The sequence below is a fragment of the Arachis stenosperma genome, chromosome 1 (genome assembly GCF_014773155.1).
Source record: "Arachis stenosperma cultivar V10309 chromosome 1, arast.V10309.gnm1.PFL2, whole genome shotgun sequence".
Lineage (NCBI taxonomy): Eukaryota > Viridiplantae > Streptophyta > Magnoliopsida > Fabales > Fabaceae > Arachis > Arachis stenosperma.
The window spans coordinates 57,557,078-57,569,235 of record NC_080377.1 but is presented as its reverse complement, the minus strand read 5'-3'; the positions used below and the strand labels follow the sequence as shown (position 1 = coordinate 57,569,235).

General features: G+C 39.1%; 1 non-coding gene across 1 annotated transcript; it reads right to left on the bottom strand.

Annotated features, from left to right (window-relative positions):
- Positions 1–10,269: 10,269 nt before the first annotated feature.
- On the bottom strand, positions 10,270–10,373 carry LOC130949410 (small nucleolar RNA R71). The gene has a single exon (XR_009073381.1). It is a non-coding gene; the product is annotated as a small nucleolar RNA R71 (small nucleolar RNA).
- Positions 10,374–12,158: the final 1,785 nt, after the last annotated feature.

Below are 12,158 nucleotides of genomic sequence, written 5' to 3'. Positions count from 1 at the left end.
ATTCAAATGGTCATGAATGATTTATGAATAAAACATAAAACAAGGATAGAGATACTTATGTAATTCATTGGTGAGAATTTCAGATAAGCGTATGGAGATGCTTTGTCCATTCCGTCTCTCTGCTTTCCTACTGTCTTCATCCAATCCTTCTTACTCCTTTCCATGGCAAGCTGTATGTTGGGCATCACCGTTGACAGTGGCTACAATCCCGTCCTCTCAGTGAAAATGTTCAATGCACCCTGTCACGGCACGGCTAATCATCTGTCGATTCTCAATCAGGTTGGAGTAGAATCCATTGATTCTTTTGCGTCTGTCACTAACGCCCAGCCTTCAGGAGTTTGAAGCTCATCACAGTCATTCAATCATTGAATCCTACTCAGAATACCACAGACAAGGTTTAGACCTTCCGGATTCTCTTGAATGCCGCCATCAGTTCTAGCTTATACCACGAAGATTCTGATTAAGGAATCCAAGAGATAAACATTCAAGCCTTCTTTGCTTGTAGAACGGGAGTGGTTGTCAGGCAAGCGTTCATAAGTGAGAATGATGATGAGCGTCATATAATCATCACATTCATCAAGTTCTTGAGTACAAATGAATATCTTGGAATAAGAACAAGCTGAATTGAATAGAAGAACAATAGTAATTGCATTAATACTCGAGGTACAGCAGAGCTCCACACCTTAATCTATGGTGTGTAGAAACTCCACCATTGAAAATACATAAGAACAATGTCTAGGCATGGCCGAATGGCCAGCCTCCCAATGATCTAAGATAGCATAAAACTACTCAAAGATAGCTACCCCGATGAAAATACAATGGCAAAAGGTCCTATATGTAGAGAACTAGCAGCCTAGGGTTTACAGAAATGAGTAAATGACATAAAAATCCACTTCCGAGCCCACTTGGTGTGTGCTTGGGCTGAGCATTGAAGCATTTTTGTGTAGAGACTTTTCTTGGAGTTAAACGCCAGCTTTTGTGCCAGTTTGGGCGTTTAACTCCCATTCTTGTGCCAGTTCCGGCGTTTAACGCCGGACAGTTTTGAGCTGATTTGGAACGCCGGTTTGGGCCATCAAATCTCGGGCAAAATATTGACTATTATACATTTCTGGAAAGCCCAGGATGTCTACTTTCCAACGCCGTTGAGAGCGCGCCAATTGGGCTTCTGTAGCTCAAGAAAATTCACTTCGAGTGCAGGGAGGTCAGAATCCAACAGCATCTGCAGTCCTTTTCAGTCTCTGAATCAGATTTTTGCTCAGGTCCCTCAATTTCAGCCAGAAAATACCTGAAATCACAGAAAGACACACAAACTCATAGTAAAGTCCAGAAAAGTGAATTTTAACTAAAAACTAATAAAAATATATAAAAACTAACTAAAACATACTAAAAACATACTAAAAACAATGCCAAAAAGCGTATAAATTATCCGCTCATCAGCACCATGACCTTCAAGAAGGCCTTGTGTGACCTAGTGTCAAGTGTAAACCTCATGCCTTTCTCTGTAATGGAGAAGCTAGGGATCTTTGAGGTACAAGCTGCAAGAATCTCACTAGAGATGGCAGACAATTCAAGAAAACAAGCTTATGGGCTTGTAGAGGATGTTCTGGTGAAGATTGAAGACCATTACATCCCTGCTGATTTCATAGTCCTAGAGACTGGGAAGTGCATGGATGAATCCATAATCCTTGGCAGACCCTTCCTAGCCACAGCAAAGGCTGTGATTGATGTGGACAGAGGAGAATTGATCATTCAAGTGAATGAAGAATCCTTTGTGTTTAAGGCTCAAGAATATCCCTCTGTCACCATGGAGAGGAAGAATAAAGAGCTTCTCTCAAAATAGAGTCAAACAGAGCCCCCACAGTCAAACTCTAAGTTTGGTGTTGGGAGGCCACAACCAACTTCTAAGTTTGGTGTTGAACCCCCACATTCAAACTCTAAGTTTGGTGTTGGGAGGTTCCAACATTGCTCTGAGTATCTGTGAGGCTCCATGAGAGCCCACTGTCAAGCTACTGACATTAAAGAAGCGCTTGTTGGGAGGCAACCCAATGTTATAATTATCTATTTTCCTTTGTTATTTTATGTTTTCTGTAGGTTGATAATCATGAGAAGTCACAAAATCAGTTGAAACAGAATGAAAAATAGAAAGAAAAATAACACACCCTGGAGGAAGATCTTGCTGGCGTTTAAACACCAGTAAGGGCAGCAAATGGGCGTTTAACGCCCAGTCTGGCACCATTCTGGGCGTTTAACGCCAGAAAGGGGCACCAGACTGGCGTTAAACGCCAGGAAAGGGCAAGAAGTTAGCGTTAAACGCCAGAAATGGGCACCAGCCCGGCGTTTAACGCAAGAATTGGCATAAAGAGCATATTTGCTCGCCACATGGTGTAGGGATGAATTTTCCTTGACACCTCAGGATCTGTGGACCCCACAAGATCCCCACCTACACCACCACCCTCTCTCTTCTTCTTCACCCATTCACCAATCACCTCAACCACTCTTCCCCAAAAACCCCTCACCTATCAAAGCCCACTATTCTCTTCACCACTCACATCCATCCTTCATAAAACCTCACCTACCTCACCATTTAAATTCAAACCACTTTCCCTCCCAAACCCACCCATTCATAACCAAACCATACCCCTCTCTCCACCCCTATATAAACCCATCTTCTACTCTCTTCTTTCTTCTTTTGCTCGAGGACGAGCAAACCTTTTAAGTTTGGTGTGGTAAAAGCATTGCTTTTTGTTTTTCCATAACCATTTATGGCACCTAAGGCCTGAGAAACGTCTAGAAAGAGGAAAGGGAAGGCAAAAGCTTCCACCTCCGAGTCATGGGAGATGGAAAGATTCATCTCAAGGGTGCATCAAGACCACTTCTATGAAGTTGTGGCCATGAAGAAGGTGATCCCCGAGGTCCCCTTCAAACTCAAAAAGAGTGAATACCCGGAGATCCGACATGAGATTCGAAGAAGAGGTTGGGAAGTTCTCACCAATCCCATTTAACAAGTCGGAATCTTAATGGTTCAAGAGTTCTATGCCAATGCATGGATCACCAAAAGCCATGATCAAAGTGTGAACCCAAACCCAAAGAATTGGCTTACAATAGTTCGGGGGAAATGCTTGGATTTCAGTCCGGAAAATGTAAGGTTGGCATTCAACTTGCCCATGATGCAAGGAGATGAACACCCTTACACTAGAAGGGTCAACTTTGATCAAAGGTTGGACCAAGTCCTCATAGACATTTGTGAAGAGGGCGCTCAATGGAAGAGAGATTCAAGAGGGAAGCCGGTTCAACTAAGAAGGCATGACCTCAAGCCCGTGGCTAGGGGATGGTTGGAGTTTATCCAACGCTCAATCATTCCCACTAGCAACCAGTCCGAAGTCACTATAGACCGGGGCATCATGATTCATAGCATCATGATTGGAGAGGAAGTAGAAGTTCATGAGGTTATAGCCCAAGAACTTTATAAGGTGGCAGACAAGTCCCCTACCTTGGCAAGGTTAGCCTTTCCTCATCTCATTTGTCACCTCTGTTATTCAGTTGGAATTGACATAGAGGGAGACATCCCCATTGATGAGGACAAGCCCATCACTAAGAAAAGGATGGAGCAAACAAGGGATCCCACTCATCATGAAATCCCTGAGATGCCTCAAGGGATACACTTTCCTCCACAAAACTATTGGGAGCAAATCAACACCTCCCTAGGAGAATTGAGTTCCAACATGGGACAACTAAGGGTGGACCACCAAGAATATTCCATCAACCTCCATGAAATTAGAGAAGATCAAAGAAGAGAGAGGAGCAACAAAGGCAAGGAAGAGACATTAAGGAGCTCAAGCACTCCATAAGATCTTCAAGAGGAAGAACAAGCCGCCATCACTAAGGTGGACCCGTTCTTTATTTTCCTATTTTTCGAATTTTCATGCTTATGTTTATCTATGTTTGTGTCTTATGATCATTAGTGTCTTAGTGTCTATGCCTTAAAGTTATGAATGTCCTATGAATCCATCACCTTTCTTGAATAAAAAATGTTCTTAATTGAAAAAGAGAAGAATTGCATGAATTTTGAATTTTATAACAGATTAATTATTTTGATGTGGTGGCAATACTTTTGTTTTCTGAATGTATGCTTAAACAGTGCATATGTCTTTTGAATTTGTTGTTCATGAATGTTGGCTCTTAAAAGAATGATGTAAAAGGAGACATGTTACTGAGGATCTGAAAAATCATAAAAAAATGATTCTTGAAGCAAGAAAAAGCAGTGAATATTCAAAAAAAAAAAGAGAGAGAAAAGAGAAAACGAAAAAAAGAAAAAAATAATGAAGTTGTGATCCAAGGCAAAAAAAGAGTGTGCTTAAGAACCCTGGACACCTCTAATTGGGGACTCTAGCAAAGCTGAGTCACAATTTGAAAAGGTTCACCCAGTTATGTGTCTGTGGCATGTATGTATCCGGTGGTAATACTGGAAGACAGAGTGCTTTGGGCCACGGCCAATACTCATAAAGTAGCTGTGTTCAAGAATCATCATACTTAACTAGGAGAATCAATAACATGATCTGGATTCTGAGTTTATATAGAAGCCAATCATTCTGAATTTCAAAAGATAGAGTGAGATGCCAAAATTGTTCAGAGGCAAAAAGCTAAAAGCCCCGCTCATCTAATTAATACTGATCTTTATAGATGTTTTTGGAATTCATTGCATATTCTCTTCTCTTTATCTTATTTGATTTTCAGTTGCATGGGGACAAGCAACAATTTAAGTTTGGTGTTGTGATGAGCGGATAATTTATACGCTTTTTGGCATTGTTTTTAGTGTATTTTTAGTATGTTTTAGTTAGTTTTTATTATATTTTTATTAGTTTTTAGTTAAAATTCATTTTTCTGGACTTTACTATGAGTTTGTGTGTTTTTCTGTGATTTCAGGTATTTTCTGGCTGAAATTGAGGGACCTGAGCAAAAATCTGATTCAGAGGCTGAAAAGGACTGCAGATGTTGTTGGATTCTGACCTCCCTGGACTCGAAGTGGATTTTCTGGAGCTACAGAAACCCAATTGGCACACTCTCAACGGCGTTTGAAAGTAGACATCCTGGGTTTTCCAGCAATGTATAATAGTCCATACATTGCCCGAGATTTGATGGCCCAAACTGGCGTTCCAAATCAGCTCAAGAATGCCCGGTGTTAAACGCCGGAACTGGCATAAGAATGGGAGTTAAACACCCAAACTGGCATAAAAGTTGGCGTTTAACTCCAAGAAAAGTCTCTACACATGAAAGCTTCAATGCTCAGCCCAAGCACATACCAAGTGGGCCCGGAAGTGGATTTTTATGTCATTTACTCATTTCTGTAAACCCTAGGCTACTAGTTCTCTACAAGTAGGACCTTTTGCTATTGTGTTTTCATCGAGAGATTTTTAGATCTTTAGATCTTTAGATCATCTTTTGATCACGTTTTAGGGGCTGGCCATTCGGCCATGCCTAGACCTTGTTCTTATGTATTTTCAACGGTGGAGTTTCTACACACCATAGATTAAGGTGTGAAGCTCTGCTGTACCTCGAGTATTAATGCAATTACTATTGTTCTTCTATTCAATTCAGCTCATTCTTGTTCTAAGATATCACTTGTTCCTCAACTTGATGAATGTGATTATCTGTGATACTCATCATCATTCTCACCTATGAACGTGTGCCTGACAACCACCTCCGTTCTACCTTAGATTGAGTGGATATCTCTTGGATTCTTTAATCGGGATCTTCGTGGTATAAGCTAGAATTGATGGCAACATTCAAGAGAATCCGGAAGGTCTAAACCTTGTCTGTGGTATTCTGAGTAGGATTCAATGATTGAATGAATGTGACGAGCTTCAAACTCCTGAAGGCTGGGCGTTAGTGACAGACGCAAAAGAATCAATGGATTCTATTCCAACCTGATTGAGAACCGACAGATGATTAGCCGTGCCGTGACAGGGTGCGTTGAACATTTTCACTGAGAGGATGGGACTGTAGCCACTGACAACGGTGATGCCCAACATACAGCTTGCCATGGAAAGGAGTAAGAAGGATTGGATGAAGACAGTAGGAAAGCAGAGAGACGGAAGGGACAAATCATCTCCATACGCTTATCTGAAATTCTCACCAATGAATTACATAAGTATCTCTATCCTTGTTTTATGTTTTATTCATAAATCATCCATAACCATTTGAATCTGGCTGACTGAGATTTACAAGGTGACCATAGCTTGCTTCATACCAACAATCTCCGTGGGATCGACCCTTACTCGCGTAAGGTTTATTACTTGGACGACCCAATGCACTTGCTGGTTAGTTGTGCGAAGTTGTGATAAAGAGTTGAGATTGCAATTGAGCGTACCATGTTGATGGTGCCATTGATGATCACAATTTCGTGCACCATTTCTCTTGAGCTTAGCATGAGGACTGATGAGCGGATAATTTATACGCTTTTTGGCATTGTTTTTAGGTAGTTTTTAGTAAGTTCAAGCTACTTTTAGGGATGTTTTCATTAGTTTTTATGTTAAATTCACATTTCTGGACTTTACTATGAGTTTGTGTGTTTTTCTGTAATTTCAGGTAATTTCTGGCTGAAATTGAGGGACTTGAACAAAACTCTGAAAAAGGCTGACAAAAGGACTGCTGATGTTGTTGGAATCTGACCTCCCTGCACTCAAAATAGATTTTCTAGAGCTACAGAACTCCAAATGGCGCGCCCTTAATGGCGTTGGAAAGTAGACATCCAGAACTTTCCAGCAATATATAATAGTCCATACTTTACTGGGGAATTGATGATGTAAAGTGGCGCTCAACACCAAGTACATGCTGCTGTCTGGAGTCAAACACCAGAAACACGTCACGACCCGGAGTTGAACGCCAGAAACACGCTATAACTCGGCGTTCAACTCCAAAAGAAGCCTCAGCTCGTGGATAGATCAAGCTCAGCCCAAACACACACCAAGTGGGCCCCGAAAGTGAATTTATGCATCAATTACTTACCTTTGTAAACCCTAGTAGCTAGTTTAGTATAAATAAGACTTTTTACTAGTGTATTAGTCGTCTTTTGACCACGTTACATCTCTGGTCTCAGTTTTGTTTTATTCTTCATCTTAGGAGGCCATTGATCACGTTTTGGGGGCTGGCCATTCGGCCATGCCTGAACCTTTCACTTATGTATTTTCAACGGTGGAGTTTCTACACACCATAGATTAAGGGTGTGGAGCTCTGCTGTACCTCAAGTTTTAATACAATTACTATTATTTTCTATTCAATTCTCTTTTATTCCTATTCTAAGATATTCGTTGCACTTCAACTTGATGAATGTGATGATCTGTGACACTCATCATCATTCTCACCTATGAACGCGCGTGACTGACAACCACTTCCGTTCTACCTTAGGCCGGGCGCATATCACTTAGATTCCCCAACAGAACCTTCGTGGTATAAGCTAGATAGATGGCGGCATTCATGGGAATCCGGAAAGTCTAACCTTGTCTGTGGTATTCCGAGTAGGATTCCGGGAATCCGAAAAGTCTAACCTTGTCTGTGGTATTCCGAGTAGGATTCCGGGATTGAATGACTGTGACGAGCTTCAAACTCCTGAAGGCTGGGCGTTAGTGATAGACACAAAAGAATCAAGAGATTCTATTTCAACCTGATTGAGAACCGACAGATGATTAGCCGTGCTGTGACAGAGCATAGGACCATTTTCACTGAGAGGATGGGATGTAGCCATTGACAACGGTGATGCCCTACATACAGCTTGCCATGGAAAGGAGTAAGAAGGATTGGATGAATGTAATAAGAAAGTAGAGATTCAAGAGGAGCACAGCATCTCCATACGCCTATCTGAAATTCCCACTATTGATTAACATAAGTATTTCTATCCTATTTTATTTTCTGTTTATTATTAATTTTCGAACTTATCATAAATCAACTTAATCCGCCTGACTGAGATTTACAAGATGACCATAGCTTGCTTCATACCAACAATCTCTGTGGGATCGACCCTTACTCACGTAAGGTATTACTTGGATGACCCAGTACACTTGCTGGTTAAGTTGAATGGAGTTGTGATCACACGTGCCATTACCAGGGATTATTAAGATCCCAATTCATCATACCATGATCTCTTTGGGGTATTTTTGATAGAGCCAATATTTAAATTTCATACAAGTACAAAGAGACCAACTTTGAGGCTCACAATTTCGTCCACCAAGTTTTTGGCGCCGTTGCCGGGGATTGTTCGAGTATGGACAACTGACGGTTCATCCTGTTGCTCAGATTAGGTAATTTTCTTTTTATTTTCTTTTCAAAAAGTTTTCAAAATTTTGCTCTTATTTTCGTTTTTCTAAAGAATATTTTCGAAAAAAAATTAATAAAAATACAAAAAAAAACCAAAAATATTTTGTGTTCTTGTTTGAGTCTTGAGTCAATTTTTAAGTTTGGTGTCAATTGCATGTTTTTAAAATTTATGCATTATTTTTTTCGAAAATCTCATGCATTCATAGTGTTCTTCATGATCTTCAAGTTGTTCTTGACAAGTCTTCTTGTTTGATCTTGATGATTTCTTGTTTTGTATTGTTTGTTGTTTTTCATATGCATTTTTCGTTTGTTAGAGTCCATGCATTAAAGATTTCTAAGTTTGGTGTCTTGCATGTTTTCTTTGCATCAAAAATTTTTTCAAAAATATGTTCTTGATGTTCATCATGATCTTCAAAGTGTTCTTGGTGTTCATCTTGACACTCATAGTGTTCTTGCATGCATCATGTGTTTTGATCCAAAATTTTTATGTTTTGGGTCATAATTGTGTTTTTCTCTCTCATAATTAAAATATTCAAAAATAAAAAAATATCTTTTCCTTATTTTTCTCATAATTTTCGAAAATTTGAGTTGACTTAGTCAAAAATTTTCAAAACTAGTTGTTTCTTACAAGTCAAGTCAAATTTTCAATTTAAAAATCTTATCTTTTCAAAATCTTTTCAAAAATTATATCTTTTTCATTTTTTTTCTATTTTTCGAAAATTTCAAAAATCTTTTTCAAAATATTTTCAAAATCTTTTTCTTATCTTTATATCAAATTTTCGAAAACTCACTAACAATTAATGTGATTGATTCAAAAATTTGAAGTTTGTTACTTTCTTGTTAAGAAAGGTTCAATCTTTAAGTTCTAGAATCTTATCTTGTAGTTTCTTGTTAGTGAAGTAAGTAATTTTAAATTTTTAAATTAAATCTTTTTATCTTTTATCATATCTTTTTCAAAAATTTTATCTTTTTCAAAATTTGATTTCAAAATATCTTATCTAACTTCTTATCTTCTAATCTTTTCAAATTTGATTTTAATATCTTTTTCAACTAACTATTTGACTTTTTGTTTGTTTCTTATCTTTTTCAAAACCACCTAACTACTTTTCCCTCTTCAATTTTCGAAAATACCTCTCTCTTTTTCAAAAATTCTTTTTAATTGTTTTAAACTTTAATTTTAATCATATCTTATCTTTAATTTTCAAAATTACTAACTCCTTTTCAAAAAATTAATATTCGAATTCTCCCTCTCTTTTCTTATTCTATTTAATTATTTATTTACTAACACTTCTCTTCACCTCTCTTCATCTAAAAATTCGAACCCATTCTTCTTCACTCTTCTCCCCTTTCTTCTTCTACTAACATAAAGGAATCTCTATACTGTGACATAGAGGATTCCTCTTCTTTTCTTGTTTTCTTCTCTTTCATATGAGCAGGAACAAGGAAAAAGGCACTCTTGTTGAAATTGATCCTGAACCTGAAAGGACTCTGAAGAGGAAACTAAGAGAAGCTAAACAATCCAGAAACAACCTTTCAAAAATTTTTGAACAAGAGAAGGAGATGGCAGCCGAACCCAACAACAATAATGCAAGGAGAATGCTTGGTGACTTCACAAAGCCAACGTCCAAATTTGATGGAAGAAGCATCTCCATTCCTACCATTGGAGCCAATAATTTTGAGCTTAAGCCTCAACTAGTTGCTTTAATGCAACAGAACTGCAAGTTTTATGGACTTCCATCTAAAGATCCTTACCAGTTTTTAACTGAGTTCTTGCAGATTTGTGATACTGTTAAGACGAATGGAGTTGATCCTGAAGTCTACAGACTCATGCTTTTCCCTTTTGCTGTAAGAGACAGAGCTAGAATATGGTTGGATTCACAACCTAAAGATAGCCTGGACTCCTGGGATAAGCTGGTCACGGCCTTCTTGGATAAATTCTTTCCTCCTCAAAAGCTGAGCAAGCTTAGAGTGGATGTTCAGACCTTCAAACAAAAAGATGGTGAATCCCTCTATGAAGCTTGGGAAAGATACAAGCAGTTGACCAAAAGGTGTCCATCTGACATGTTTTCAGAATGGACCATATTAGATATATTCTATTATGGTCTATCTGAGTTTTCGAAAATGTCATTGGACCATTCTGCAGGTGGATCCATTCACCTAAAGAAAACACATGCAGAAGCTCAAGAACTCATTGACATGGTTGCAAATAACCAATTCATGTACACTTCTGAGAGGAATTCCGTGAATGATGGGACACCTCAGAGGAAGGGAGTTCTTGAAATTGATGCTCTGAATGCCATATTGGCTCAGAACAAAGTGTTGACTCAGCAAGTTAACATGATTTCTCAAAGTCTGAATGGATGGCAAAATGCATCCAATAGTACTAAAGAGGCAGCTTCTGAAGAAGCTTATGATCCTGAGAACCCTGCAATAGCAGAGGTAAATTACATGGGTGAACCTTATGGAAACACCTATAATTCATCATGGAGAAATCATCCAAATTTCTCATGGAAAAATCAACAAAAGCCTCAACAAGGCTTTAACAATGGTGGACGTAATAGGCTGAGCAATAGCAAGCCTTTTCCATCATCTTCTCAGCAATAGACAGAGAATTCTGAACAAAGTACTTCTAATTTAGCCAATCTAGTCTCTGATCTGTCAAAAGCCACTTTCAGTTTCATGAGTGAAACAAGATCCTCCATCAGAAATCTGGAGGCACAAGTGGGCCAGCTGAGTAAGAAAGTCATTGAAACTCCTCCCAATATTCTCCCAAGCAATGCAGAAGAGAATCCAAAAGAAGAGTGCAAAGCCATTGATGTAATCAATATGGCCGAATGCACAAGGGAGGAGAAGGACGAAAATCCTAGTGAGGAAGACCTCCTGGGACGTCTCTCAAGTAAGAAGGAATTTCCTATTAAGGATCCAAAGGAATCTGAGGCTCATATAGAGACCATAGAGATTCCATTAAATCTCCTTCTGCCATTCATGAGCTCTGAAGACTATTCTTCCTCTAAAGAGGATGAAGATGTGACTGGAAAGCAAGTTGCTCAATATTTAGGAGCTATCATGAAGCTGAATGCCAAGTTGTTTGGTAATGAGACTTGGGAAAGTGAACCTCCCTTGCTCATTAGTGAACTAGATACCTGGATTCAGCAAATTTTACCTCAAAAGAGACAAGATCCTGGCAAGTTCTTAATACCTTGTACCATAGGCACCATGACCTTTGAAAAAGCTCTATGTGATCTGGGGTCAGGGATAAATCTTATGCCACTCTCTGTAATGGAAAAGCTGGGGATCATTGAGGTACAACCTGCCTTGTTCTCATTACAATTGGCAGACAAGTCATTAAGACAAGCTTATGGAGTAGTAGAGGACGTGTTAGTAAAGGTTGAAGGACTTTACATCCCTGCTGATTTCATAATCTTAGACACTAGAAAGGAAGAGGATGAGTGTATCATCCTTGGAAGTCCTTTCCTAGCCACAGCAAAAGCTGTGATAGATGTCAACAGAGGTGAATTAGTCCTTCAATTGAATGGGGACTACCTTGTGTTTAAGGCACATGGCCATCCCTCTGTGACAAAAGAGAGTGAGCACAAAGAGCTTCTCTCAGTTTAGAGTCAAGAAGAGCCCCCACAGTCAAACTCTAAGTTTGGTGTTGGGAGGCTACAACCAAACACTAAGTTTGGTGTTAAGACCCCATATCCAAACTCTAAGTTTGGTGTTGGGACAATACAACATTGACCTGATCACCTGTGAGGCTCCATGAGAGCCCACTGTCAAGCTAATGACATTAAAAGAGCGCTTGTTGGTATGCAACCCAATTTTTATTTATCTAATTTTAATTTTAT